General features: G+C 42.8%; 1 long non-coding RNA gene across 1 annotated transcript in view; it reads right to left on the bottom strand.

Annotated features, from left to right (window-relative positions):
• Positions 1-13,786: 13,786 nt before the first annotated feature.
• Positions 13,787-27,007, bottom strand: part of LOC125758724 (uncharacterized) — an 18,079-nt gene continuing 4,858 nt past the window's right edge. The window contains exons 3-5 of the long non-coding RNA XR_007416353.1: positions 20,847-20,986; positions 18,418-18,518; positions 13,787-13,902 (exon numbers count right to left, since the gene is read on the bottom strand). This is a non-coding gene — a long non-coding RNA (uncharacterized LOC125758724). The remainder of the gene's footprint in view (positions 13,903-18,417; positions 18,519-20,846; positions 20,987-27,007) is intronic.

Raw genomic sequence — 27,007 nt, 5'->3', positions numbered from 1 at the left:
GTGTTCATATCTTCTTACGTGTTGTCTTCTTCGCGCAATTTAAACTTGTCTGCTGGACGATACTGCACCCTTTCGAGCTCGGCTTTAACATCTCCGCTGTAAAATGCTGGTATAAGGGAATACGGCCACTCTAGGGAGAGAAGCAGTTTTCGTGCAGTCCGTTGTCTCAGAAGCAGTGAAAGCACATCACGTAAGCTGTGTGGTGATGTCTGCCGAGACAGCGCGCGCCCCATCGCTCGGGACCAGGCCCTTATGGTCAAAGTTCACACTTGCTGCTCGAGCGACGAATGCGCCCCCCCCCCCCCGGCTTCCATGCTCCTTCGCCCGAGGAAAGACGGGCGGTGCGTTTCGTGTCTGCTTCAGGAGCAATCGACGGGAGGCCTTGCGCGTGGGCTGATGTTATCGCACGCGCCATACGTGTGATGGAAATGGCCGGCTTGTTTCATCCCTTCTTCAGCCGCATTCATCACCCCCACTCGCATGCTTTTACCAGCGGGTAGAACACACGATGCGTGGGGCGATGTTATCGATTTGGACTTTATAATGAACATGACGGCGACGGCAAAAAATCGTCGAAAGTATCCATATATTCGCTATTGCAATAAAGGCGCCTTCTGGTTGAATCGATGGCTATAGTATTCAGATAAAGCGTGTTAGTATTATCCGTAGCCACAAGAAAGCATTTGACAAGAAACAGTTGCTTCATTTTTACAACGCATGCTATTCGCATGGCTCTGCGCTCGATTGATGCTATAATGACAGTGTACTTCTCTTTCAAGTTCCTTCGTTATTGGAATAACTATCGTCAGATAATAAATCGGGGTCGGAGTTTATCCCACTTCAAGTCTCCGCAGCGCTTTGCCGGTGACCTGACATCACTCCGCTGACATTATCACCCTTATCACTCGGCTTTAATTAAGCCCGTGAGCGAGCCAGTTTTGACATCAGGAGCGGTATAGAATCCAGCGAACAGCAGGCCAGTGCACGCCGCAGTTTCGTTTAAAGCCGATGATTTCACTTCTTTTCCTCCTACATACGGTTCGACGCCGTAGCGCTTGCTTCGGTTGTGCTCGCCATTTCGAGCATTATCGGTTCATAACTTTAAACTCTGGAGTAGAAAGTACTGCTTTTAATCCCGTGTCGAACAACGAGGCGTTCACGAAAAGGTTGCTACACCTTTACACGTTGCAACCAGATGCGCGGGAAGAAGAGTGGCCTGGTTATGCGGAGTCAGGTTATCGAAACGTGTTCTTTTAACTGTAAACAAGCCTGCTTCGCCAACGCTTAATGCACATCCACGCTTTTCGTTACACTCTCTTTTCTCCCGACCTTCACGACGGCTTCTGCACTTTCATAAGCGGCTTACATGGCGCAGATTGCCCAACATCACGCCGCAAAAGTGGGATCCGAGTGTTTCGCCTTTACTTTATTTTCCTAAGGAGTCCCCTAATGCCCACATTTAAGTCGATGTTACGTTTCGCTTTAAGGCACTTAAGGGCAGTGAAAGGAGACCAAATCTTGTTAGCGTTCTAATGCGGAGTTCTGGAGACGGCTTGCTTCTTTTATAGTATGGCGAACGCTTCGCTTCCGAGAAAGGCTGCACGCTGAGCAACATAGGAAAAGAGTACACCGGTGTACTGCTTCTTATGTAAACATCAGTGGAAGCAGCTATGTTGTAGCCACAATTGCAGCCAGCAAAGAGTGATCAGCAACAAGCGAAATTCTTAACGTAGGAACGTTTTGAAAGAAAAAATATTGATCTTTTGGGTTCGAAACAGACATTAAACTGAGTTTCGATATGCTAGTCCGTTATAAGCTTAAGCTTTTGAACGGATGGTATATATATATATATATATATATATATATATATATATATATATATATATATATATATTCTGCGCATTTCGAGCGCATTTCTCTGTTTTGCAGAAACTTGAACTTGAGTCCAAGTAAAGCGGCGTGAGTTATTTACTCTGAAGTTTGCGCCTTGCGCAACTTATGTTCTATACTTGTTGTACACTATACTTAGAACTTGCGAGCACCCTACATGCTTGGATATAAATTGCATTGCCGGCATTTTGCGTTCATTCTTTACATTCGCTGTGCGCCTTGTATACATGCCGCGAGAACAGCGCACCGGAAATCAATTATGCGAGACCTTTTCTTAATTTATTTGCTTAGTATGAACAACGAACAGACATTAAAATAAGGGATAGGTCATTTCTTCTGAAGGTTTGGTGCTGTGTGCTTTCCCCTACTCCCTTCTCCAGAGTTATAATGAAGCGCTTCTTCGGAAAACCAAACGAAAAAAAAGAAAACTTTGAAGGATTCACAGTGCTTGTAGAAGGCGTGGTTCACGTTGTTTGGTACATAGCATGACGTTTTAGAAAAGGGATGGTTTAGTTGTTTTATTTGTTTACTTTCAGGTACGCATACGTTGGGAATACAACATATCGTGTTTTTGAAGGGAATGGAGAAATGCACGTTAATTTCGTAGACCTCAGAACTAACTGACGCTTCACGATGAAACACACAATCGGCGTTATGTTGAAGGAAATGTTTTTAAAACATAAGCATAGAATGCCGTTTACACTACAAGTTTAGCCGTGTTTTAGACTTAGTTGCGACATAGACAGAACGGTGGGTGTAGGAATCGCCTAGTGGGCCAAAAGTGCGCACTAGGCTGTGATGGACGACACTGATTCAGTGGGACAATATTGATGGCCTGAAATTCCTTAATGTGTGTCTGAATCTCAGTCTACCTGCGCTATAGTTTTTAATCTTATTTCTTCCATTCGGATGTGACTGATGAGCTGGAATGCGAACCTGCTGCTTTCTGCCCTCAATTTTGTTGTTGGGCCTGTAACTGGGACACTGTCGTGATTGATGGCTTACGACGTAGTTTTCGTAGTTCAGGTGTTTCAGGATATACCATGAAACGAGAAAAATGAGACGATAAATGACATGCACGATCGCTCACTCACAGCCATGGCTGCAAGTAAAGTAATTTATCTTCAACCAAATTCAAAACAAACGCGCTGTAGTGTGCCAGGGGGGGGGGGGAGGGGGTGCACTTTTTAACAGTATCTGACATGCTCCGCTTTAAACACGGAAAGGAGACCTTCGCAAATGCTACCGTGTGGCACCCGACGGGAAGTGATGTTTTCAGACGTGCTCTGCAATGAAATATTAATATGGGCCAGTTGATTTATGCCGGCAGGTGTGCATATATAGCGTTCGCGCTGGCTTTCCGAAATATAGTTGGAAGTCTGCACGCGTCATGTGTACGTGTGTCGCCTTTGTTTGTATTTTTTGCTCTGTTCTTCGAAAGCCAAAGTGCTCTACAAACTGCATTGATATTGTCGCCACATGTTTAATAAGTAAACTGTTGCAAATGTAAGAACTAACCAAGAATTAGGTTTAAAAAGACCTCACAAATAAAGAAATATTGAGTGATTCATGATATCTAATAACGTATATGTAGCGTTCTTTTATTTAGGCGTGAAGACATGAGAAGGAAGACTGCGGCATAGCCATATATTCCAAAATACGAAACCTATACTCAAGGAACAATTATCGGGCCAAGAAGCTTCGTTTTTCCCTTTTAGGGCGATACACCTGGTAAGATACTCGTTATCTGTAGTTACGACAATATTCAAGTCAGTTAACAGTGGCAGCCGGTAACAACAACAACAAAAACAACAAGAACACACAAATATTTTCGGTAGATGAACGCATAAAAAAAAGCAGCCTCAGTCGGACCCGATCCCAAGAGGGCCAAAGTTGAGAAGACAGACAGTCGGGATTACTGGCGTTCCTTCGAAGATCTTTCGGTGACAGGGCTTGGCATTTGGTTATCTCCAAGGCGGCGCGGCTCCACTCAAGCAGCTGCCAGATTCTAGGCGGATTGTCGCCTTCGCCAGTGGTGGGTTCGAAGATCAGGCGCTACTTCCTTTCCCGTTCGCAATCCTTAGCGTGTCCTTGCGCGTTGTCCTTTTGACTCTACGAGTGCCGCCGCGTCGTCGGATTTGTTTACAGCGACTTGGCGGAAATCGGCTTACGAGGCTAATTCTCCAGCGCCTCCGATGGCAAAGGGCACAGCGGCGAAGATGTGGCGCAGCCTCGGTGACGAGTTTCTTGCACGGCGGCCACAGTCATGCGCGTGTGGCGCAAGGTCGATAGACGAGACGGATCTTACAAGAGTATTTCCACTTCAGGATGAGATTGAATGCGTTCACGAACATCAGCGTGGGAGAGAAACGACCCACCGTGATAACTTGGAAGCTAGTGTTTCACTGCTAAACTCTAATTCCATTTATTAAGGCGAAAGCCTTAGATGCCTCGTCAAACGCAAAAGTTGACCGGCGTCCCGCGTCGGCGGCCACCTTCCGAGGCGCCAACACGAGTGATGCAACATATCATCATCACCATGACGGCACGAATCGCCAAAATTTGTGACGTAATCATGACGTCACTGTGACGTCATACAACGTGACGTCACATGGTGACGTCGTCACATGACATCCTCGCTTGGTAAAAGGCGGGCCGATCACGGAGGCAGTGCAAAACCAGCTTAGGCACCTCCGATCCTGGAGGCATTGTGAAGCGACGTTAGGTGCGGAAAGCTTTCGGTGGGTGGCGTGGCAGGATCAACACATCAACTGAGAAGAAAAAGAAGATGGCTGTCGACTTCGAGTCGTCTCAGGCGAATGCATAAGGGATTCTGCGAGATTTTGAAACGGCGCCTCCGTAGACTTTTAATGGCCTTCTATCTTTCTTGTGAATTAAAAAAAAAATTGTTGGAGCGTATCATTGGGCGATCATGTGTATGCGATGACTATTACACTTTGAAATGCTCTTCGTCAGGAGAAAATATTTTCTAAATGGCGTAGACTGTTATTCAGGTCAGTGTGTAGACGTTTTTGTTTATGTTCCTGCCCTCTTAAAAAAAGGCTCATTTGGCTCTTTTTTGCCACATATATGACTCTCACATGTTTAGCTCTCTTGAAAGAGATACATTGACACTTTTCTGGAGAGACGCGCGTGACACGTCTCTCCAATAGAGAGTCGACGTGCCTCTCGAAAGAGAGTTATACACGTGATAGTCATATAACGTATTAAAAAAAGTCAATGACTCTCTTTTTTTTTTCTTTGAGTGTAGATGTCTGCAAACAACTTTTTCAAACTAGCAGCAGGACGTTAGTATGTTGCAAACAACACTCAGGTTCGGTATCTCGTACAAGTTTAATACCTCTAGGACACTGCAGAAGAAATGTTAAAACATATAAATATACCTGTAATTGTATCCGCATGCTCTTTGAGTTGTGTATCGAAAATGACCTGTTAGCAGCGAAGAGAAGGCTTTGTCAGCGAAATATGGAGCCTGGGAATTTGTAGATCTTCGGTGATATCAAATGCTATTTTTTCTCTGGACGGTTAGTTTGTCAAAAGGGCCCACTACAATAGCTAATAAATGTACGGCTGTAAAAAAAAAGAAATCTCGGTTTTCGACGCAAAGCTTAGAAGCCTTGACGCTGGTAATGCGTTTCGAATGTCCCACCGTGACGCCACTTATCTAAGTCTTCAAAAGCGCCTACTCAACTGAAGGATACGTTCCTTCTCGACGTCGTTAAGGATAAAAGCTGACAGATCAAGCGAAGTTCTCGGTCGGCAGAAACACAATATGTAACTGATATCTTAGAAATCCACTTTGGGGACGCAAATTAAAGAGGCCTTTAGAAACGTTTGAAGAAAAGTTTTAGAAACTCATCATTGCGCAGTTGTAAAAATATGTGACCTTTTTTTTTTACAAGAGAAATAAAGAAACAAGGACTCATCACTGCTGTACTAGGCTCCTGCCAAAGCGAAAAAGTTGAGGAAGAGTATGGTATATCTAATCAAAGAGGGCAGTAGTACGAAGTATCGCTCACATCCACTGTGACCTTTATACAGTGATACGAATACGAAGACGGGACCTAGGGTCTTTTGCAGCATTATATTACGTATAAAAAGAAGAGCCAGTCAATTTATTTGCTGTTTGTGAGTATCCTCGCCGATGACCTGAAAAATATAAGTTCTTAAAGTTCCACATGATTGCGCCTCGAGATAGATGAAGGAAACAAAAGGTGAAGATGTTAGCCAGAACAAATGTCTGATTTGCTACCCCACACTGGAATGTGAGGAAGAAAAAGAGGGAGAAAGAGAGCACACGCACACAAACACTGTTCTTCACAGGACAGCATGCTCCTTGTCAGCGCTACCTTAATTAATGCAGTTCTTTGTTCGTAAGCGACGCAAAAGGGAAAATAATAATAATAATAATAATAATAATAATAATAATAATAATAATAATAATAATAATAATAATAATAATAATAATAATAATAATAATAATAAATATTGAACAAGCAAGTACACCTGGCGGCACCCTTAGCCATATGCATAAAGTCTTAAAAGGCAAAAATGCAATTCAGATGTCAAAACATGTAGACCTGCCACAGAGAGCAACAGAAAGGGCTACCTGAAATGCCAGCCTATAAAAAAGAATTCTTTTGTCAGACAGTTCAGAAGTACATGTCTTTCTGTGCAACGAGCTCTCGTTGGGCTCCTTCTTATACGTATATTCCAGTCTTATATCTTCGATCTCGCCGTAAATCTTCGCCAGAACTTTCGTTCTTTTTTTATTCGGTTCAGTAAACGTAAGTAGAATACTCTATTAAACTTCGATAACCCACGAAACGCAGCAGACTTTGTTCATTATGGAAAACTTAATAACAAGAAACGAACGCCGAAATAATAATCTTATTCTTCTGACAGGACCCTTCAATCCCGAATTCAATTAACGCTGTGTAGGGTGGCGCGCATCTTCAGCGTAAAGGTTTCCGACCTTTGAGAGGGTGGTAATACGCGCTGAAGGACTCTACAGGCGAAAATGTACTGAAACTTTATTGACATTTGAGCTGGAATGTGAATTGTCTGAGCTGAAAGAGTTCAGCTTGTTCGCGGAGGGGCAGCAGTTTTACGAAATTCCACGCGCGAGCCTCGGTAAGTGGTATTATGGCGTGCCGAACACGATGGCTTCTTTCATTCTAAGCTCTTACTCGTGAATTATGCAATACGTGAAAGCCTTTCCCAACGGCGCGCCTAGCACCGCGAATCGATTAACTTGCGACGCGACAACTCAGGGAGGCTGCCGCTGCCCACGCAAGTGACATCGGAACAAGTCAATTTTCTTCGGGTTTTTCGCTTGCCGTTCCGACATCTCCGTTTAGCCACAGTGTATCGGGTTTCACAACTCGCTGGGGACGCAGGAAAGGGCATCGGTGCGGCCGCTTCCACTTCACGGCGTTTCACCGGTGTCATTCCGCGGAATAAGCGATTACTTGCCGCTTTGAACTAAAGTGAATGTGACCCTGAATGCTTGAAGGCGATATTGCGAAGGTTCACTGTGGCGCAATGAGTTTACTGCTGCTGGCTTTTCTGAACATTGTGACCTGCAATGTGCGGACACCGTGTCTTAAACGCTTAAAGTAGAATTCCTGTAGCTGACGATTTAAAATTACACTTCACTGCGTCGCAGTGTTCGCACTTAACTTGGAAGCGCCCACGCCCAGGCACTTCTACCTGAACACTCCGCTTCCAAAGCATCACTCTAAATGTATGAAACCACTTATTAAATATTGTCATGGGGTCGCGACGTCGAGGAAAGCAGCAGTCGGCGTGTCCAAGATGAAAACTCTTTATTTGGTCAAACTTGTGGCCGGGAAACGGAAAGTCAAACTACAGGGGTACACACTGTACACTGATAGCGGCGAACAGAGCGTCGGCCGTCGATAAAACTGATCTGCGGTAAGGCGCGTCGGCATTTATACATGCGGCATCGAACATTCCAACCTTATCGCTGGTGGGCGCGTTAGTTCCAGAATGGACTCTGCTGTTCGCGTTTCCGCGCTCAAGCGTAACTGATGATCCTAAAATAATCTGGAACGTTCCCACCCATTCTAGCGCGGTTTGCGCAAGTCGGCAGTAACACATGTAAGGGAGCGGTAACATAAACATTGAAAGAAAGGAGCGCGTGTGACAATATACATGAGCCGACAGAGGCTTTACATAGAGGCTTTATGAAGTTCGCCTGGGAGTTACCTGCCGCAAGTAAGCGAAGCAACAAGATGAAAAACCAGCTTCGATGATGAGAATGCGGAGGAGGAGAGGAAGGAACAGCAAGGCGATCAATCAGACGCGTGACCGGTTTGCTAACCTACTCCGGGAGAAAATAATTGAAGGAGGAAAGGAAAGATGGAAGGAGGGAGGTGTTATGGAGCGCATGTAGCTGTCCATCAGCCTACAATCGGTTACTGAGGCAGGGCGAATTTAATGATATCAGCTTCTGTAGGTTTGCATGCCGTGAAGAGATTGATAAGGTTAATATCAAGTAAAGTAAGTCCAGTTACTTTAAGTTGATTTTATCGTTCTCTTTCCGTGCGCACAAAAAAGCAACTCTCTAATATAGTCGTTACGTTATCCTAGCTAAGGAATTGTCGTAATCACGCCCATAACGAACCAACACAGGTGCCAGACCAATGGTGCGCATGTCGCGTGTTGTAGGCAACATCATAATCAATACGTGGCGTCGGTAGCCGAGGCGATTATCTTTCCCGAATGTTTCGAACCAGAAAAGAAAGCAAAACAAAAAGGCTCGCCTTCAATGCATCATACCTCGTTGAGACGTTTGCTTATTGCAGCATGCCTTAAGCGGAAGTAAGCAGTGACGTTTCTACGAGCAATATTACTTGACCAGTTGTGCACAGAGGACAAATATTACTAAATGTTTACCTATTCTTTACAGCGATGCATGGCAGGAAAGAGCAAATTCGCTACCACCAACAACGACGCCAGAAAAGAAAATGATAATAAACGGGGGTTGGCGTTGAATAGATCACAGAAAAAATAAGAAAGAGATATACTGACACGCGATCAAATAAAAGGTCATGCATCTTGCAAGAAAGTGAAAAGTACTGAACAACAAGAAATAAAACAAATAAATACAGGATTTATTTCCAGTACAGTAACACTAAAGTTTTAAAAAAAAGAGATGTCTTTCTTGGCAAAAGTAGACAAGCCCAAACCCTCCCTACTTTCGAAATAGCGGCCATGTCAGGCTTGACTGAAGCCAATGCAACATGTTCTTTCTATTTAAGCGAGTGGTATTCTCTGTAAAGCTTTTTCTTCAATTTTTCAAGCGCTTGAAGTACCTATGTCCTAACTCCCTGCTAAATAATTCAGATTTCCGATACGCGAACTCCTAATTTTTTATGTACTTCGCCTTGGGAGCACGAAGCTCACGTTTCTTCACGTATCGTCGTACAGAATAGGAACCGCTGATGCGGCACGTAACGATCTCATTCATTAACCGCTCGATTCTTTACTTGTTATGAGCCTTAACTGGTGAATTAGTTTTCTGCCTTCTGTGAATCCGTGTGCTTCACCTTTTACCTCTCACCTTTACGTTAGAGCTAACGGTCGAGGAACATTAGCTAAGCTTGTAATCCCACAAAATATTTAGTCGTTGCGCAATTTATACGTTGCGGTTTGTTCTTGTATGTTATAGGTCGCGCCACGTCTGACTCGGTGGCCGTGTAGCTCCTCGCAACTAACGCTTACGAAGCTATTGTTCGTTGAATTTTAAAACTTTTTTTTTCCAGTTACGCAAGTAGCTCACTATTAAATGTATACTGTGTCTTTAGTGTCTCTAGCGAAATATGTAAATATTACCATATGACTAAGCATCGAAGTCATAAACACATGTTGTACCTTTTTCTTAATTTTACTTTTTTTAGGCGAGTTAGCTGGAGCGTCTCTAATTGTAGTCTGTGGAAGTCGTGCATAGTGATCTTGTTACGTTAAGCGTGGGACAGCCGTCTATGGAAAGAAGTCAACGCGATGCAGCCGACGAAAGCCGCATATTCGCAGGACACGTCGGTCAGGACGCTGACACAACGGGGCTCTGTGGAGTTTCAGTTAGTATCTTTAACCAAACGTGAGTTCGATGTTGCTAAGAGAATATGCGCCAGCCTTTTAAAGCCTGCATATGTAAATGGGAATAATTCAGCGAATGCGACAGGCCAAACATCCGTCTGAAAGCTTCGCACCTGTTCACGTCGAGGGAAGCGGTGGCTGCTTCGGTGCTACATTGAATCCAAGAAGAAATGGTTCTCATGTTTACCTATTGATACATATTGCGATAGGTGAGTTATTCTCCTATATTTATATCACTTTACCTTTAAACGCACTGATTTTCAAGCACAATTAAAACGTGCATTAATCTAGCATGAGTACCTTACACGGTGAGTTTAACGTTCTGCCACGGATTTGCCTTTAATTGATACGTCCTTGCCCGGCAGCAGTGACTGCGATAAAAAGAAACTCACGCCAACGTAATGGTCAAGCAAGGGTAAATCAACGAATGTCCCTCTCTTGGTGAAGCGAAGCCTATGAGCGGTGCGCTGAGCTTTCGCCGTATTAACATATGCGCTTTGGAGGATAACGTTCATTTTTATTTTTAGCCGCGGTAATCATAGGTTAATGAATTGTAATGACCACTCCCTGATTTATTAATTTCGGTTGCTATATGTGTTCCAGAGGAATACTGCGTTGTTTTCACAAGAAAGAATTTCTAAGTCTTCCAAGTAGAATATGTTAAACTTCCCAAGCACAGCTAGATCTCGAGAAAATGCTTGGACATATTTCTTCTCCCTCTCAGCAACGTAAAATTTCAAAATTTCTGTTCAGGTTCCTCGAGGATATTAACTTAATTGATAAACTGTAAAGTATCTTACATCACAACCGTTAGGTTCTCGCACGCACGATCGTATACTTTCTTTTTCTTCTTTTTTTTTCTATTACGGCCCTCCTGCTCCTAAGGCTTTTTTTTGTCCTGTATCTTCTTTTCCTGTACAGAGTAACATGTTGGCGCCTTTATACACGGTGGCAGACAGGCCTGTTCTTCAATAAAGAACTTTCTTTAAAAAAGATGTAAGGCTCATCGTGCGCATTGCGTGCTTTACTGAAAACGCATACCTCATACATCGGACTCTAAAAAAAATGATTGTTGGGCTAGTTGGTCGTGCACGACTGGTTGAGATAAATTAGCATAAATTATAAAACGACAAGGAACACAAGCAAGCAGACGAGCCCTCGTTTCCTTTCTTGTGTTGTTTCGTTTTACTATTATGCGCTAATTTATCTCAGCTAGTTCATCAGCCGGAGATGAGTGTGAATTTATGGGAGCTCTCTTGCTGAAAAGAAAGTTTTCTCTGGCGAAATAAATAGCAGAACTAAGCAAGGAAAAAGAGAAAGAGAAAAGGGTGAGAAAAAAGCATATGTGCGGTCAATAGGAGCCACCAGAGTTATCGACCTGAGACCCTTCGCAAGACGAGTGTCTCTTGGAGGAGAGGAGTAGAAAAATAAGCGTCGCTGAGGAAGTTGAGAGCATCCAGGCAGCGCAGCTCAGAGTCCTCGCTCTCCGTGTTTCTTCGCGGCCATCCCTTCTATCCAAGGCAAAACTTTCGCCTCAGCTGCGGATCGAGAACAGTGTACAGGAAATCTTGTTTTGGTACAAGATTCGTGCATCTGCTTCGTATTCGCTGGCGCTGCACGCACTTCGAGATCAGAGACGTCGAGGCAGCGGCACTTTGCATTACGCACATTTTCAAGGGAAGCCCTGTTTACCAATTCAACTCGCTTGCATCGTGCGCTGACGAACGAGACGAGGATAATCTAGATTTACGAAGGCGTAGCGAAAAGCGAAAGTATGTTTTGCCGCTGCGTAAGACACGAAGCAGCCTGTTGCGGAACAGTTTCTTCAGCAAAAAAAAAAAGGAGGGAAAATAAAGAAATGTTAATCTAGAACAGAATAGGGAATATGGGAAGAATGGGGAGAGAATGGGGAAGCTTGATTCTATTCAAAATATCGCTACTTGCCGGAGTGCTGAGTAAGCAGGAAAGGGTTGACAACATAGCAAAGACTCGAACAGATATTCACAAGATTTTATATTACAGAGAGAGCTTACAACAATAGGCATTCAGCTTATTGGTTATTTGCTTAAATTCAAATTTCACAAAAACATTTTTTGTCGGAAAAGTTCAGTAAATCACTTTGGCACATTTGCGCGCCTGCTAGATCAAGAAAACGAATACTTTCATATGCGATGTCATTCTAGAAGCCGGGACCTGCCTTGAATACGTCGAGTCATACTCGACATATTTAAGCGAGAAAGAATGTTTCATGTAGAGGGACTAATTTGACTGACACATTTCCTTTTACTTTTGGTTGCGTTGGTTCATTGCTTAACTAGGACCCCTTTATTGTAATAACCCTACACTGCAAAAAATCTGGCCCCTAAACACGGACAAAGCTGAAGGTATAGCGGTGCCGAGCACTTTTCCGCGATCCGAATTAAACGATTTCTCTAAAAAGGAGTCTTCTTACGAAGTGCTTTCGTTACCACAGATAAAACAAAGCACTCCGTCACTTTGTTTGAATGAGAACACTGTTCCGTGACCAGAATAAAACAATTTCCTTCAAAGAAGGTCTTCTTATGTACCTCCTACGTTAAGATACTAAAGAATGGTCTGCCTGTACTGTCCAATATAATACAGCCCATTTGCCTTAATGCAAAATAATGGTTTTGTACCGCAACTGCACCATAAAATCCCATAGAAGCTTTGCCACCTATGCAGGTGGCAGTCTCGGTATACGCTGGCAACAAGTGAGCGGAGGTCGACCAGTCCACTAGCCACATACGTCCACGTACACGTTCGATATGGGTCTGTGGTTGTTGTTTCAAGCAGATGCTTCATGACGCATGAACCATAATTCCAATAGCTTTCCTCCACCTTCGTTCCTGAGCCAGCATCGTCGCACTGTTAAGGTCGAAGCTATAACCTGTCGTCTAGCAGTATTCAACAAGCTGTCTTAAAATGCGCTCCATGGGTGGCTTTAGCAACATTCCCACTTTGTGTTCTTTGAACGTCTTTGGCATTTTCCTGCCCAATTCGCCGATGTAAGTGGTGTTGTGAACCCCACAACGTACTCTGTAGAGTACCCTGCTCTAATCATCCGCAAGTGTGCGGTCTTTGGGCTTTGTGAACACATGTCCTTAGGACAAGGTATACACAAACACCGCCGAAGATTAGAGCGGGATCATCTACGAAGTACAATGTGGGGATTGCGACACAACTTGCATAGGCAAAATGGGTTGAAGAAGGTAATCGAAGGTTAAAGAACACAAAGAGGATGTTGCGAAAACTACCCATGCAACATGTTCTAAAACGGAGCTTGTTGAACGCTGCTGAATGACAAGGCATAACTTTGACTTAATCAATTCGACGATGCTACCTCGTGTACAAAGGTCGGAGGAAAAGAAAAATCTTGGAATCATGGTTCATTCATCACGGCGCATTGGCTTGCAACAACAACAGCGGCCCTCTACGAGATGTTTACAAGGAAATGTGCGACTAATGGACTGGTCAAACTCCGCTTATATTTGGCAGCGTATACTGAGAATGTCGCCTGCATAGGTGGCAAAACTTTCATGTCATTTTGTTAATAATTGTTGTGTTAAGTCAAAGTAAACATTTTGCAATCAAGCTACACATCCCGAGCTGGTAGATGTGGGGGTAGCATGCCATGTGTAGATGCACTGTACTGTGTGAACTTGCTGATGACGGAAGCATACCTGCTGCTTCATGCCAAATAAACAGTGAAGTACACTACTACATGCTTCTTTAAATGCCACTTTGGCAGATGTATTCAGGAACATATTTGTCAAAAGTGTTGCAAGCCTGCTTATGAAACTGTGTGCACGGCCCATGGACAGCTCCACTTCGCTCCTTTCTGTACGTCTGAAAAGGAAGTGAAAGAAAAGACCTAGAGCAACAGCAATGTTCAGAATTTATACAAATTTAAACATTGCCATGGTGCATGTGCACATGGCCTCCCTTAGCATCACTGTTTCAGAAATCAAAAAAGCAGAAACTGTATTTTGCAGATATTTCTCGACTCGTTCTGATCATATGAAGAACAAGCAGCATGATTTCACGAAGACTTATTGCTATAGTACACAAGAATTCAGGGTTAAACACACTACGTTCTAACTGCTAGAGTATTTATTTACGTGCATTACCAATTCTATTCAATTATTGTCATGATGTTGAAGCAAAAGTCTTAACAGTTACAATTTTTGTACTTAATGCTGCCGAGAAGGCCGAGAGTTATGTGGGTGAAGAAATGAAGAATTGCGCATGTGTAAAATGGAATCAGCTCGCACAAGGCGAGGCAAATTGTAGACCACTGCGAAGGGCTACTGCTGCAGTGCACATATAATAAGGCTGAAGATGACAAAGATTAAAGCGTAAACGTAAAGGATGAGAATTAAATTGAGAAGCAAGGCTTGCTGTCAATAGCTCTTGAATTCTATCAGAAAACAACAGGACAGTTGTATATCCTGTACATCTTAACGCGACAAAAGTTGAGCTGAAGATGGCGGCTTGAATGAATGTCAAACCATTGAACAAATCGTGTTGTTGGAGCCAATGTTTCAACAAATTGATATGTCTAAGTTGTTGCAGCAACCTTGATGCAATTCGTTGCCCCTCTAAAGAGGAGTCCTCTTGTTGAATCACTAGCTCCAACAACATCTGTTGTTCAACGATTATTTCATGAACTGTACATCTCGTTACATTCATTACAAACCTCTACTGTACCAAATGCTATTATGGCAATGATAGTGGGTGCAATACTTAAGCTGCAGTGTGATAAGCAGGTGACCGGCTATTCAACTCTTTAAATATACCAGATTCATAAAGACTGCAAACCATAAGGCAAGCACAACACAAAGAACAAGCGTAAGGAAATCGAAAGAGGTTAACTTTAATAAACGAGGTATGGAATTAGTCATCCCCATTTGAAGTATAAAAGGTGGTTTTTTAACGAACTCCTTTGCTGTTGAAAAAGATCATGCTGCTAAAAAAATCATACCTGTAGTCAAGTGATAATTTCCAGGACGAAATTTCGTGATGCTGAGAGCATGCATTAAACTTTATGCACGATAAGCGTTAGGTGCAATGTCAGAGAGGTGGAGATGATTTAATGGATAGCAAATACTAAAAATGAAAAGCTCTGAGTAACTATCGCAAGAATAAGGACGAAGTAAGGAGGGAAGCATATGATAAGCTAGTGCAATGTCTGAAGCGAGTTAATCTTGTCTTAGAATATGCAGTCATAAAGTGAGATCCAGTAAGTAGGCGTCACATGCACTGGTTGTGAGAGAGATATGGAAATGACGGACCACCTTTTAAATAAATGTAAAAATGTCCACCCATGTGCGTGTTGGGAACTAGCTCTCATGAAGCCCTAGGCTTAGAGAAAGCTTGATAAAGATGAACACATCCACAAGAGAAATCAGTAAAAAACAGATGGAGGATTGGTAGTGGAAAAGCAGCGAGAACAGCCAAAAACAAACTTGCAGGGTCTTTATGTACAATGCCGAAAAATAAGCTACCTATTATAAGTTTTTTTAAGGAAAGAAATTTAATTCAGGTAGGAAAGGCAATAAGCCAATTCAAAGATTGAGCTTGGCCACTTGCATGTCAATGCTTCGCTTTAAAGGGAACACACATAGCATCCATCCATCTACAGATGTGAAACTGCGTCATGCAAGATAACTTATACAAAGTTATTTCTTTGAGCAATTAGCGCAAAATATTTCAGGAGAGCACCTAACTGGGCTGGTTAGTACATGATTACAACGGGAACAAACAGCGCTGGGCACGGGACGGAAAAAAAAGGTAGACGAAGGCGACAGCACCCTCGTCTATTGTTCTTTCTTCGTCCCGTGTCCAGCGCTGTTTGTTCCCGTTTTAATGCAGAATATTTTTCTTTAATCTGAAGATGGCAGTGTTTCATGGCTAAAATAGTTTACTAATTTGCATTTCAAGTTACATTTTTTCAGCCATAAGGAAACACTGCAAAATGCTGAAGTTCTAATGTTAACATTTATCAGGAGAAAGACTAATTCTTTCGTATGGAATACCGAAGGTTGATTTCTAAAGTTCATTGCCTTTGTATTTTGTGCTGTTACCTTATGATTTTCCTTAAGACGGTTGTATAGATGTTCTTGGTTTATCTCGTGTTTTGTATATGTTATGCTCCTGTTTTTGCTTAGCAAGATCATTTTATGTGTAACTTATCACTGTAGCCCACTTTGCAATACTGCTTACTGGTGTCAGCAGTATTGTCAAGTAATAAATAAATAAGTAAATAGATATCCACTTTGTCATAAAACTACTATGAAAACAAAATAATCAGAAACGTTCCACCCAAACTGTAACAGTCGGAAAAAATAGCTTTTGACCCATATTGCAGCTTAGCTTTTGCTATGTAGCATTCCAAACAGAAATGTCGCCAAGACATTATTGTGTGGTATACTTTGCTGGCAATTTATATTCGATTTAAAAAAATATATACTGCTTGGCTGTAAGCAAGGAAAAATTTACTGAAGTGAATAATCCCTAGCCTGCACAGAGTCTCGTTCCTTGACCTTCGCTGCACAGCACATTGGCACAAGATTCACGCGGGTGCCCCTGTGCTCATATAGTGCAAGTCTAAATGTTGCAGATTTAAGCAATACTTCTGTCTGAAATACCATGCAAGAACAATGATGTGCTGTGCAGTGAAGGCAAAGCTCCAAGAAACTTCCCACAGCCTTGTTATTTTTCATTTGAAAAAATTATTTTTCGCTTGAAGATAATATTACATCTTAAAAACTTTGTCTAAAAGCACACTATGATGTGTAGGCAACATTTTAGCTGGGATTGCTACACAGTGAAAGAGAGCCCACAATATGGGTTCAAACACTGCTTCTTCCAAGTGTCAATTTTGAAGACATTTTTGCTTCTTTTTGCCAGCAACATTTTCAACCCTTGGTATATGCACTGAACGCATACTGTGAATATATTTCACATGAAACATTCAGTCTTTTTTACAATATACTTAAAAATGCTGCATTTTGCAATGTTTCCTCACGACTGCAAATAGCATAAATTGAAATCAAAATAAATTCGACTATCAAAGTCATGAAAGATTGGTGACTATGTTAAAGAAACAAATGCTTTGTAGTAAAAGCTCGACGCAATAACCATGTGTCAATTAATTTGCCTGACACAGCTTCATTTCTGCATGCGAAGTTTGAAAGGTCTTTGCTGCGTCATGCAATTCTTTCCCCGAAAATAACACTTGAATGACTACTTCCCACACTGAAGCATAACAGCACCAGTTTTACAAAATATTGGAAATGGTCAAAAAACGACCTGGCACACTGGCGTGAAATGACCCAAATAGGTACTAAAATAAAACTGTGCACTGTCAGACACTAAAATGAAGCACTAATCTGCTTGTATTGCTAAATTACTTCAAAACCCTGCTCTGAATAACTGCCCACAAGAAGTTGATTGCGAAAAACTTACTTTAACCTCTGACCTATTTTTATCTATCTCTAGTATAATGACTCCTAACCTTCGGCACACACACAAAGGCACAAAGCATTTCATATGGTTCAATGCTTTCGAACAGTACGGAAGGTCATATGTTAAGAAACAGCGTAAAATCTGGACTAATTTTAACCAGCTATGTTTTTATAACATGCAAACATCGAGAAATACACAATAATTTAGTAACTTGCCCCCTCTAAAAGTGTTGCTGTCACAGCTCCAAATTCCATTCACGAGCTATACTGGCTAAAGTATTAAAACGCAGCTGAATTTCCATCTCAATGGTGGATGCACACAAGTCTACAATAATTTAGTAACTCGCCCCCTATAAAAGTGTTGCTGTCACAGCTCCAAATTCCATTCACGAGCTATACTGGCTAAAATATTAAAACACAGCTGCATTTCCATCTCAATGGTGGATGCACACAAGTCTACACGAACAGGCATGCACTTTAGATTGACTTCACAAGCCAGATATCCGGTAATCCTGCCGTTGGAGAACGTTACCAAGTGTATGAGCTGGACTACTACATAAGCTAAAATGGATGCTTGTGTGTGTTGGTATGACAGAGCGTAAACAAAGCAGTGCAGAAGACTGAGCACACGAGCACAGCACTGTTTGTGTCTTCCTTTTTCTTGTGCTCCGTCTATTGCGTTTTTTTACACTAATGCATTAATTGTGGAAACAACTGGCTGCCGCAATTTGGTCATCTAGGTCGAACTTTTTGGGCCTTGTACCAGACTAAAGAGCTTTGTTGTGAAAGCAAAGGTGTAACAATATTGCACTACAAATCAGGGAATACAAAGCATCGATAAGAATGTTCAGCCAAAATAAAAGGCTTCAGCAAATTGTTTAAGACACATACTCACAGGTTAATGCTCATTCACAGCTTCTACGGCAGCCCCATGATTTCTGTGCGTCCATCTGTGCGTGCCTTCCTTCCGCCTTTGGGCAAGTTCGTGTAGAATGTCTGCCAGGAAAACAAAAACATCAGAAACAAGTCGACTTTTTTTAGCATGCCTCACATAACCCAAATTAACTTTCCTCTCCCCATAAGGTAGCTGTTTAGAAAGCATCCAAACAGCCGCTGCTTTGTCTATGTATAGCTCATAACCAATTAGTAGCATCCAACACGACACCTGGTCATTGTCAAAGCATACGAGAGAAGAAACTGAAACAAGTATAAGCAAAGAGCAAGCGGCTATATTTCGCCATTATATCGTTTCCTAATCCAGCCCGATGCATTCATCGCTTAAATTTAATTTACACTGCTATATTGGTGTTCGCCCTAAACTTACTTTCCAAATAACTCACTAGATAACCTATTTCTATTACTCACTATATGAATACATGTTAAAAAGATGGGGCATGCAAACAAGGGACACAAGAGAGTCAAGACACGTAAAACGCTGAGTTCACTCAACTGGAGGCTCATCACCTAATCTACCTTTACATTGTCGAGAGCGTAAATGCACGCAAAATTCGATGAATGCAGTTTTGTACAAGCACATTGAATGAAGAAATGCGTCCAATTGTCGAGGCCTGCATATCGATAATGGCAGTGCACAAGAGAGCAACCGTCGATAACTAGCATAAAGAAGAAATCACATGCTTGGCAGTTACTCTACGTAGACTAATCGCGCGTGCCAGATTGATAGGTATCGCCTCATGCCTGGGCATGCACAGATAAGTTCTGTGTCTACTTTATTTTGTGCCACTGTCCACCTTTCCAGTTGGCGTTAGTGGTGTCTTGGTTTCTCTCTTGTGTCCATGTTTGCATGCCCTGCCTTTTTAACATGAATACCTACCAACCAGCTCAGCTGTCTGTTATACTAAATATGTATACAATCTAGAATTACCACTCTGTCCACTTGCTGATGTAATAATAACAATGGGGTTCTGCAATGTAGACGTCAAATAAAAGCACAGGAACCTCTAGGATTTGCACCCTCCACCGAAAGTGCAACCACTCCATCAAGGATCGAACCCGCACAGTTCAGATCAGCAGCTGACCATTATAACCACTGTATTGCAGGCGGGGATGTTCACTTGGTAATGTAGGTTAATGTTAAGGATTATGGAAAGAGCTGTAGGTTGAGAAAGACATGCAATTAAGCAAGGAGCTGCAGACATTATGCAGTTTAGATATTTCTGTAATCCAAGGGCTGGTGCTCAGGGCATGCACCTAAGGAACTCCTGTTCATTATCTCTTTTCGAACCAAAGCTTAGCAGAATTGATGTTCCTGTCTAGATATGCCCCTGAAAACCAACAGTTAAATAGCTGCAAAGTAAACACTAGAAGACAGAAAAAAATCCATCACTTGTATGATATTAAACACATCAAGATGCAAATACACCAAACACCCTGGACTGTGAAACGCATTGATTGAAAAGATATCAGTTAAACAAAGCAGTATAGCAATGAACTTCCATGTAGCTGCCACACGGCAAAAAGCAGGTGGCTCTGGTGCCATGAAAAATCTATAATAACACTTGTTGAATATAGCAGGATGTTTTGTATGATAAATGTATAAATTACCACTCACAGAAGCTGACATGCTATTTTAAAAATCAGCATTGCAAAAAAATAAAGCAAGAAAACCACGTGACGTGTGAATTTACCATTCGTAATTTAAGGCTAAAGGGCCCCTAAACAACCCCGGAGTCTAAAATTTGTGACAACTGCACGCTTGTACAACGTGAACATGTTGTCACATGAATTTTTTGATTTAAGTGGTGTAATAATGAAGCCACAGGGGATAGAACAACATTCCAGCTGGGTTTCAGTTTCTCGCTCAGCCTGATCATCCTGAAGAGGGGCTTCCTCGGTGGTGCACTGTGCCAGAGCGATGCGGTGAGGAAGCACCGTCACAGCACTGGCGAGATAAACCAATTCGCAACACTTGTGACAACCACAGATACTGCATCATCACAAAGCCAAAATGCCGTTTCGTATTGCAGAGGACTATTCAACAGTCAGCGTTACTTAATGTTGCTCATAGGCAACATTACACCACTTTGCTAGCAAAGAGGACTGGTCAAGCGCTGAAGAGGAGGTGCGGTTATTGTTTTTAGAAGTGGAGTGTCTGACATTCGCACAATGTGATTCCTGCGGCCCTCTGTACGAATTAGCGAGCTTGTTTGGGAGGCGTAAAAAAAAGTCGGAGCCTGCTGACTGGCCCTCTAAGAGAATGTAAATATAAACTAGAAGGAAGTACACTTGTAGACATATTACTATAAGCTATAAAAAACAGGCAATTAACATGCTCAATCGATGCAGCATAGGGATGTCTCACACCTTTGCAAGAACTTTACTATGGTGGCTGCATGTTTGTGTAGGCCAGAAGCAGCAGGCACGTGGCTTCCATGAATTTGACCCGTTCGTTGAAGGGAAACTGCTGCTCACATCCTTGTAGCAGTGCTTTTTGAAGATGCTTCCTGCGATAACAAAATGACCACAACACAATTATGGTCTGCAAATATCGACAGATGACCTACATTGCTGCCCTTTCTCATTAAATTCAGCTCTAGACTAAACACTGCAATAGCGGCATCCTCCTACATTACAGGGCATCATACTGCTTTCCTTGCCTGGTTTTAGTTCAATAATTGTTTTCACCCATAACAGAATGTAGCACTAGTAAAGATTCGGTTGGGGAGGGTGCAGTCGTAAAGTGTGTATGCAAAGTAAGAATATGAAAAAAAAAACAATGGCATAATTTCACATGAGATATAACAATTATCATAATTCATGTAATGTCAGACACCAAGAAGTGTTTAATTGAGCAAGTTTTGACCTTAAGCTATCGCAAAACAATGCCCTTTATGGAAAGTGGGATTTGAAGAGTGAACTCTGATGATGAAATTGGCTGCCTTAGCTGGCTCTGTAGCTGCAAGTGCATTGCTAAAGCCGCTTGAATGCACTTAACAAGCCTGTGTAATGGTATTGACAAATGTACAGAGAAGACAAACTCATTCGTTCTCACTTAGCTGCCATCACAGCAATACGTTGCTTCGTGTCAGGTTTCCTGGTATGCAGAATGCACGAACTTGGTGGCCGTGCCATACCACAGTAACCATGATCGACATCTGCTCCAACTGCGTAAGTAGCTGGAAAGTGCTAAATTACACAATCAGCTGTACCATGCACACATAATGTAAATTATAGCAGTGGCAACATTTCGCACCTCATAATAGCCTATGGGCATTGTACTCGTTGATGCTGCCAGCTGCATTCCCTGTTTTCATTTCCAGCATGCATAGCACATGCACACAAAGCACCCAATAACTGTGGGAAGCAGAATAGATCGTCCGAGGTAATCAATAAAATTGATTGACAAGAATTCCACATCACTCAAGCCTGTTGTTTAGCATAAGTGATGAGAATGTGCAGCCAAATGTACACAGCAAATTCAGTATTGGCCTTGAAGAATTGCAAGATAGGTTGAAGCTTTCCAGAAACAAACCGTATACAGTAAAGTCTGTCCCAGATACTGAAATCATGAAGTTATAAATTTTAAAGTGGGCCGCTATATTCTTCAGGCACCGGCATGCATGCATTTATGAAAACGCTAACATCCCTGTACAACAATGCATGCTGCAAGAAGTCATAAACCTTAATATTTTTGGCACAATGCCATTTCCCAGTACCACGTTTTACAGAAAGGCAACATTTTCCTTTGCAAAACTAAGCCATGTTCCCAGGCAAAATGCACTGTCCATGGTCACAAACATGGAGTACGCTCTTCTATACAGCTTAGCTGGTTTACTGGAACTAAAAGCTACGGTAACGCTGTCTTAATTGAACTGGCTAGCAAGAGCCTTCTCGCTGCTGTTTATGTGAAGTAATTTCCCCTTGGTGGAACGTCACAAGAGTAAGTGGCACATAATAATGAGTGCGAGAACACAGTAACAGGATGTGCAACGGCTACCAGGTATGCCCATTCGTGGAAACTGTGGGCTCTTCGCCCAAATGAACCAGTTGGAAATAACCCTTTTGCATGAATAAACTTAAGTTGGTTGCTGGCATACATAACATTGTTACTCTGCATTTCCATCTCAATTATCTAGCGCTCATTGTTTCCCTTCGACATGACTAGCTCAAAACAAGATTCTTCTTCATTAAAGGGGACTTTGTACATTACCTTTACGTTGGCTACAGATGCTTCTGCTGAATAAGCACCTCCTATAGCATACTTGCCTCAGCCACCTTCTGGACTGCATGGTCAGCACTCCACTGTTTGTTGTGTGGCACTGCTGTTTGCTACCTGCATTACGTTTGCAAAAAACTTCAGCATTAAAAAAAAAAAGGTTAAGAAAAGCCGAACCAGGTGTGCCAGCAGCACCTTGCCTTTGAGGAGGGAGGAAGAGCTCTGATAAATGGCTAATTCAAGACAAGCGTCGTTCTTCACAAGCTATATTATGCGATGAGAGGTGGGACTTCAATACACGGACGCACATATAGTGCTAAAAGCAATTGAAAATTCAGCTGAAAGTACGGCTTGTCAAATTAGGTGAACGTGCATAAAGGATAAAAATGGGGCAAACCAATTGAACAAAATACAATGTCATGCTGCAGAAATTGCATTTTAGCAAATCTATGTATCTATTGCTTGAAAGATGATAAGCAATGTCCAAGAATGCTAACCTAACGCTTTTGAGGGTCACGTTACATAATGACAAATAAAATGCACGCCTAAAGAAAACATCCCTAAATACACTATATTTCTCCCACTGTACCGATTCACGATTCACACGGTGGCTGATGATTATTCCTTCAGAGCTCGTGCGAACGAAATGGATGTTGAAGCTTCGGTTTCACGGCGTTACTCCAAGTAATTTGTCGAGAGACATGCATAAAACGCATGACAATGGTGAGCCTGACAAAAATGTTGTCTCCTTTCAGCAAATATTAGCGTAGAGCAGTGCGTGCAAGCGAGCTAATTACCAAAACTTTATAACACTACCGACTACGTTCTTGACAAATGTCATGCGCGAGCAGAATCCTCACAACTACAACCGCATACACTACCAACACGTTATGCGATTTTCTTCGGCGACAAGGCGTACTACAATAACAATAACTCATAATGTACGAAGCGTAACGTTCACTTACCTCTGGCAATAAAAAATACGCTGGCAGCGTACACTGCTAGATGACCGCCGGTTTCAATGGTGCGCCAAGCGAGGAATCGCCGAGCTACCGGCCGTCCCCGAGCGTCAAAGCATTTTCCAGGGCGACAGAACGCGTCGTCGACAAAGGATTGCGGCGCTGCTACTCACTGACGTGCGGAAACATTTGAAGGTGTTCTTCAAAACTATGAATCGCGTCCGTCGGTCACACCGAACAAAGCAGTCGCAGAGATTGAAGTCGCACGGTCGGCATCTGGTGACTATTTGCCTGGTACCGCGTATACTTGCGCTTACGTCAGTAAACACGAAATACAACACACAATACACACAATGCGAGGCAGGCAGCGCGTTAAAAGTCGACCGCACAAAAGAACTCGGCACGACGATCACACGAACGCAGAACTATACGGGCTAGGAAGGTCTCCTTAGTGTCGTGAGCGCGCCTGCCAGGTGGAAAGATTGCGCGATCCAGCGTGCAGACGGCGCTGCCGCTCGCTGGCGTGCTTTCGCGCGTGTGAGCCTGCGCTCTGTGGAGTTCCCGTTGAAGCCAAGCTTTTTGTTGCGGTATAAGCTCGTCGTGTAGGCCACACATGGCGCTGATAAATTGTAAAACGAAGAAAAGAAAACTCTGGAGACTATGCGGGCAGATAGCTTCTTCTGAACGGCACATGCTGGCGTAGAGAACAAACATGTAGGAAATTCGGGGTTTCCGTTCTAGTTGATTAACATTCTTTTTCACGCAGTAATGTTTGAGTACAATGATTGAAATATTCATTGACAATTATAGCGGTTACATCAAGAACAAAAATAAATGAACAGACGCAAAGACAGATATTTTCGCGCAGAATGTAAACAGTGAAAGGAAAAGATAGGTGCATATAAAAAAGAAAAATAATTAATTAAAAGTAAGAATCAGCGAACAGTCAAATGAAATTTATGTACACATGAGGGACCTCCCTTGATGTTTCACGCCCACTCTTGCAGGCATACTGGATCCGTAGAAGCTCTGAATGAGAATCGATGCCTTTTCATTGCACGAGTTCTTTGCATAACGTCATGGAACAGGTTGTCTTTTCTTTTTAGGCATGTTGCGTTGGAGAGGCTAGAAAGATTTGCAGTCGCAACGCGAGCATGCACGAAACCTCTCAAGACGAGGCTCGGAAGAAATGACATTGCACAACCACGAAATTTCCAGGGTCGGATCTAGTAGAAAAAACAGGGTACCGAGTGCTCCTTACGCCGCTCCCCCCTGTAAGGCCGCCGGCTGCAAACCGGTTTGTACCCGTGCCACAGTCCCGAAAGGAGGCTTTCATAAAGGGACGCTTTTCACCAATACGAAGCAGCGCCGCATGTTCCTTGTGTCCTTGTCTATTAGGCACCGTGGAACGCCGCACAGAAGCCTTCGCGGTAGGGATGTCCGAAAAGCAAATTTAGGTTCGAAGCGAACAGTGATTACCTCGAATAATTTTGAATCGAATAGTTCGAATAGTATGCATCACACATTATATAAAAAAATTAGCATAAATATTGTCGAGGCCCAACTAACCTGCACAGCGTTTTTTTTTTAATTGGAACGAGGCATGTGCGACTGTCATTCTTTTTGCTGCAAGTAAACGCTACTAAACTAAGCGCTACGCTACTAAACGCTACGTTTAGTGGCGTTTAGTAGCATCAAATAGTAGCAGAATTTCAATTTCAGTAAGATGCAAGTTATAACCGATAAAATACGTCACACTATAAAGTTACTATACATATAACATATTAAAATATAAGCCCGTATAACAAGCTTTTAAACTTAAAAAATGATCAGGGGCGTAGCCAAGAAGAGGGTTGGGGGTTTCAACCCCCCCCCCTCGAAATTTTCAATTTTGCTTGCGCATATATTCACGCACACATACAAACACACGCACGAACATACATAAAGTATGGTTGAACCCCCCCCTCCCCCGAAAAAGATTTCTGGTTAGCCCTGAAAATGATTAATCTATGTCGGAGTAATATGTTAATTAACCTTGAAGTGGGGCTTCGCGGCATTGCGCAATTTTGTTGGTTAGGTGCTTTCACGGCATTGCATTTTCAGGCTGCAGTGAAACCACCTTCACAGGTGGGTTACATGCCATCCAATATACGCCTATTCGTTCATTATGAATACTTTGAAATTTCGGAACCTTAAATTCGTGTCGAAGCGAATTCGAATACTATAATATTCCTTCGAACATTCCTAGTGCTCGAATATTCGCACATGCCTACTTCGCGGCAAACAGACGCAGACAGTCTGCCAGTATGTCAGGACGGCAGCAAAATATTGTCTACCCTCGTTGCTCGCGAGGGTAACATGCACAAAGCAACAAATTTAACCACTCTCGGTTGACCTGAAAAAAAAGGTTAAAGATTTAAACCGCTCACATAGAGAACAGTGGTAGTTGCACGCCCCAGGCCTTCTGTAAACGCATCGTGTCTGAAGAAAAAAAGATCACAGTTTCACCGCAAGCGCGAAGCAATGAATGCAAAGGCAACAAATTGTAATGTTATACGAAGGAAGGCTGGCAGCTAACTGTTTTGGATCCGATCTCGCGTAACTATACAAACGTTGGTGTAAGAGAATACGGCCGCTCCAGGGAGAGGTGCGCTTTTCGCAGTCTCTTCGCGTTGAGAGCGCGCGTAAAAGAGTATACGAGCCGTTTGCTGATGCCTGCGAGATAGCGAGCGCGCAAGCGATCGTGAACGCGCTTTTAGGATCAAAGTTCGCAGTTGCTGCTCAAGCACCCCCCCCCCTCGCATCCCTCCATGCTCATTCAAGACGGGGGGGGCGTTCGTTTCTGCTTGAGCAGCATCGACGGCAGGTCTAACACGCGGGGGGATGTTATCGCATGCGCCCTCCGAGTGACGCAGATAGGCCAGCTCGTTTGATCTCTGCATCAGCCGCTATCGTCGCCGCTGCTCGCGAGCTTTTACTCACGGGTAGAACCTACGATGCGCGGTGGGATGTTATCAATTTGGACTTATACTGAACATGACGGCGACGACAAAAACCGTCGAGAGTGCCGATATAATTGCTATCGCAAGAAAAGTAGCCACGTGACGGTCTTTGGTTGGAAAATAACTTAACAGCGCAGTCAACTTTAAGACTTTTCGACTTTAGGACTTTTAGGACTTTCTTTTTCTTAGGACTCTAGAACACTCTCTCCCTAAATGAAAATAAAGCAATATGTCCGTTGGCAGTTACGAATATGTACTCCCTATTTCCATATAATGAGAGCCATCTGTAAGTTCTACGTAGATCTTGTTCGTGGATCTGAAGGAATCTAAAGGACAGTTTTTGCAGTG

This window comes from Rhipicephalus sanguineus, chromosome 5, assembly GCF_013339695.2.
Source record: "Rhipicephalus sanguineus isolate Rsan-2018 chromosome 5, BIME_Rsan_1.4, whole genome shotgun sequence".
Taxonomy (NCBI): domain Eukaryota; kingdom Metazoa; phylum Arthropoda; class Arachnida; order Ixodida; family Ixodidae; genus Rhipicephalus; species Rhipicephalus sanguineus.
This window is presented reverse-complemented; position numbering and strand designations above follow the sequence as displayed.